Source organism: Lactuca saligna, chromosome 1 (assembly GCF_052625555.1).
Source record: "Lactuca saligna cultivar CGN05327 chromosome 1, ASM5262555v1, whole genome shotgun sequence".
In the NCBI taxonomy this organism is placed as follows: domain Eukaryota; kingdom Viridiplantae; phylum Streptophyta; class Magnoliopsida; order Asterales; family Asteraceae; genus Lactuca; species Lactuca saligna.
The window spans coordinates 41,035,584-41,040,313 of NC_136417.1; the positions used below are offsets into that span (position 1 = coordinate 41,035,584).

A 4,730-nucleotide genomic window follows, 5' to 3' on the forward strand; every position below is an offset into this window, starting at 1 on the left:
CTATCACTAATAAACGTATCACCCTCACTTGTTATATGAAAACCATATAACACAGGTGGAACACTAACTCTAATGGAACGTCTAAGAGGTAAGGACTCGTCAATCGGTTCAACGGGAGATTCCTCCTCAAGTTTAGCGTCAGTGTTAGAGGTTCCTTCATTGTTCGATTCTTGAAGCTCTTCAATATCGACTTTCCTCCTATTACCCCCTTGGCTTATGAGTTCTTGCTCTAGGAAAACTCCTCTCCTCGCAAGGAAGACAACATTTTCACTCGGTCTATAGAAGAGATATCCAAAGGACTTTTGCAGATAGCCGATGAAAATACACCGCTCACTACGAGGTCCGAGCTTGTCGTGAGTCTCTCGTCTTACAAAATCCTCGCAACCCCAAAACTTGATATGTGCCAATGAGGGAACTTTCCATGTCCACATATCATGAGGTGTTTTGGCAACCTTCATTGTAGGGACTAAGTTAAGGATATGGGCAGCAGTCTCTAAGGCATACCCCCAGAATGAGATAGGTATCGAAGCATGACTCATCATGGAACAAACCATGTCTAGAAAGGTTCAACTATGCCTCTCAGCTACACCATTCAATTACATTGTCCTAGGCGATGTCAATTACGAAACTATTTTCCATTCCTTGAAGTAGTCGTGGAATTCAAGACTTAGGTACTATCCTCCTCAATCGGATCGAAGCATCTTAATTTTCCTGCGCAACTGATTCTCCACTTCCTCCTTAAACTCTTTGAACTTTTCAAAGGTTTCTGACTTGTGCTTGATTAAGTAGATATACCAATATCTACTATAATCATCTATGAAAGTCACTTAGAAGCGGCTTGCATCCCTTGTGGTGGATCTAAAGGGCCCACACACATCGATGTGTATGAGATCCAATAAACCATCTATCCTTTCACAAGTACCAATGAAGGGTGACTTGGTCATCTTTCCAAGCAAACAAGACTCGCATACGTCATCGTCCCTAAGGTCGAATGACTCCAACACTCCATCCTTTTGGATTTGGGCTATGCGTTTCTTGTTGACATGTCCAAGACGACAATACTATTGGATAAATCGATTTGCAACACATCATTTCCTAAGTTGTCTACAACCATCACATTTTTATATATTACATTACAAGGCAATGCTTCAAAATAGAAAACACCATTAAGATAAGCATTAATAGAACCCTTTTCCTTATCAAATGAATATCCAAATCCTTGTCTATACAAACCATGAAAAGAAATAATGTTTCTTGCCATTTCTGGCGAATAGCAGGAATTATTCAAATCTAGTCCTAATCCATTACTAAGCACTAAATAGTAAACTCCAATGTTGGTGACAGGCGACGATCTTCTATTCCCCATGATCAAGTTTATCTTCCCATGCTCCACATCCTTATTACTTCTTAGGCCATGCAAATTAGAACAAATGTGAAAACCACACCCTGTATCAAGAACCCAAGAAATAGCATGTGATGAATCATTATATTGAATAGCATAAATACCTACGAAGGAATGCTTGGTCTTCCCATCCTTGATATCTTGTAGATACTTTGGGTAGCATCGATTCCAATGCCCCTTCTCATGGCAGTAGTAGCACTGTGCATCCTTTGGGTTAGAGGTGGGTGTAGCAGGACCAACCTTGGTTCCACTAAAAAGAAGTGTTATCAGGGGACATTCTGATATTGCCATATTTATACTTATTTTTAGGCAATATTTAAGTACATTTTTATTAAAAAGTTGGTAATTTGTTTAGAATAATGGTACTTATGAGCTTAAATGTTGTTTACAGCCAAAAAAGAAGACATTTTGAAGAAAAGGGGACTGGAAATGTTAAAGAAAGAAACTTTGGGAAGAGTAAAAGTGAAGTAAATCTGGAAAAAGGTTATTCACGATGTGAGAATTAAAGGATTCATGACGTGAATCAATGGTTCTAGAAGATATGTACGCGGGTAAAGAAATCCTTGACGGGCACGGTTATCTACTACTCACGACGTGAATTTATTATTATTCACGACGTGAATTTATGGATAACAGCAATTATATAGATCCTTGACCTTTACGAATGGGAGAACTTTTCGCAGAAGAAAAGGAGTTCCAGGAGACGTTTCAGAGGAGAAGAAAGGTCCTGGAAGGGGGATTTCAACACCAAAAGAAGTAAAGTTTATATTTAGTTGATTATGAACATTTCATTCATTAGTTTTAGCTGTGTTAGTTTAATTACTAGGATGAGCAGCTAAATCTAGCTACTTTTGCTTAGCTAGATGAAGCTTTGAACTTATGAATAGTTATATGTTTATGGATTAATTTGAGTTGGTAAGAATTGTTTATGTTTGATTCGTATAACCTAGCGTGTTATTATTTGTTTATCTAATTGCTAGATTGCATGTTCTGTGTAGCTTAGTGACCATGAAACTGCATGAACTTGTTTACCTAATAATTTAGTGAACATTAAATTGTTAGAGGTAGGATTGACCAATCTTAGTTAGTAATTAGACTGAATAAATCTTAGCTATGCTAGAGAACGTGAATTGTGACCATAATTGCGTTTATACAACAAATCTTACATAGCATATCTACATTCATAATTAGTTATGTGTTTAATTATGTGTGAACATACATGGTTTGACATGAATTAGTTACTTATTGGTAAGATAGAACTAAATTACTAATATAACTAAAACCCAACTTAATAACCCATAATCATTAGCTAGCCATAAGGAAGAAGTGGATTCAACTAAGCAAGAGTGTGTTTTTATTAAATTTGATTTAAGTTCATATGATCTTGCAAAACCAGATAAAACCCCTTATTAAATTTGTTAATAAATTAGGTTAATTTAATAGTAAGTAGATTAATTAGTACACCGTTCCCTGTGATCGACACCCGACTTACCTAAGCTATACTGTAATCTGACTAGGTACACTGCCTATAAGTGCATAGTTAGTCTTAGTTTGTTAGGTTATAAATATTAAAATTAGTGGGTACTTTTGTGCACATCAAGTTTTTGGCGCCGTTGCCGGGGAACGGTGCAGATTATTAGTTTATTTAGTTGCATTAGATTAATCGTTTTTTTTAGGAATAAAATCTGCAGAAAGCTTAATTGGTTTATTTATGTTGCTAGCTTATCTTAGTTTAATTTTTGTTCTGTTTGTCACAGAGTTCACAACGCGAGATTTAGTATACTCACGACGTGAAATCTGAGAGTTCATTTTTAGTTTTTCTTATTTTAGTCCAGTTTTACGTTTTAGTTTAGCAAGTTGCAGGAGTTAATGACCAGAGGCTCAAACACACCATTGGTGCCACCACTAGAAGATCCCGAGTCTGCAATTCACAAGAAAAAGACGCCCTTGCAAGAATTGAAGTCAGCCTTCTCTAGGAAGTCGAAAAAAAAGACAGGAGAGTCAAGTTCATCAGCGAAGCACAAGAGCAATCTTGAGCATTTTGATCATACACCCGTGCAAACCGAGTACGAAAGCGACACCGAGCCAGAATTTGAAGAACACACGAGTGAACCTGAGAACGAGCCAAGGAACGAGATGGCAGATATTGAAGAAATATCCATGGGAGCTTACAAGAAGCGGATCCGAGAAGATGTGGGTCCCAGATTAGTCCAACCCGCAATACCTGCCAGTGCCACATTCGAGCTGAAGGGACACATATTGACTGCGCTGAAGGACATCCCATTATTCGGGAAAGACCATGAGGATGCTTTTAAGCATCTAGATGAAGTCAATGACATAGATTACTTCAATGTCCCAAATGTCAACAGGAACACAGTCTTGCTTAGGATGCTGCCTGTCACTTTCAAAGGAGCTGCTAAGGAGTGGTTAAAAGCACTCCCACTAGGTACAATCACCACTTGGGCTCAAATGCGTGAGCAATTCCTAGACGACTTTTGCCCACCATCCAAGATAGCCAAACTCAAGAAGGCAATAGCCAACTTTGAGCAACAGCAGGGGGAGTCACTGTACGAAGCATGGGAGCGGTACAAGGGCTTACTTAGAAATTGCCCACAACATGACCTAAATGTGCAGCAAGAGATGTCAATCTTTTATGATGGGGTCAACGTGATGACGAGACAACTCCTTGATTCTCAAGGACCTTTGACAAAGAAAAATCCAAGGGAGGTCAAGGAGCTAATTGATGAATTCGCAAAACACTCCCGTGAATACCACAACCCGAGGCAAGAAGGAATCAAAGGCGGAGGAGGGTCCCAAACTGAAGAAATAGCAGCGGTCATGGCCATGTTAAAAAATATGGACCGCAGGATAACACAGATGGTCCAATCGATACATGCCATAAGAGTGGGCTGCGAGAGATGCAGTGGTCCACACATGACCAAGGACTGCAACGTGGACGAATTTGGGAACAGGAATGCTCAAGTATGCTACTCTAGTGGGGATAAAATTGATGAGGACTGGAGGAAACCGAAGAAGGAGTGGCTGCCATATGAGGAGTATAAGAAGCAAAAAGAAGAGAAGTATAGGCAGACAGGTCGAGGCCTCTATCAAAAGGAACAGCCACCAGCCGAGAAGTAACCCGACCTAGAGATCATTTTAATGAAGTTTATGGAAGCATCGGAAAAGCAACACGAGGCCACTGATTCTGCTATTCTGGAACAACAAACTTTGATAAAGAATCAGCAAGCCTCCATCCATAACCTTGAAGTACAATTTGGTCAACTAGCAACTCTAGTTCATGAAAAATTGTCCCCGAAGAGTCCCGAAG

At 39.3% G+C, this 4,730-nt stretch overlaps 1 non-coding gene across 1 annotated transcript; it reads right to left on the reverse strand.

Annotated features, from left to right (window-relative positions):
• Positions 1 to 3,919: 3,919 nt before the first annotated feature.
• On the reverse strand, positions 3,920 to 4,026 carry LOC145027911 (small nucleolar RNA R71). Its single transcript, XR_013675672.1, has one exon. It is a non-coding gene; the product is annotated as a small nucleolar RNA R71 (small nucleolar RNA).
• Positions 4,027 to 4,730: the final 704 nt, after the last annotated feature.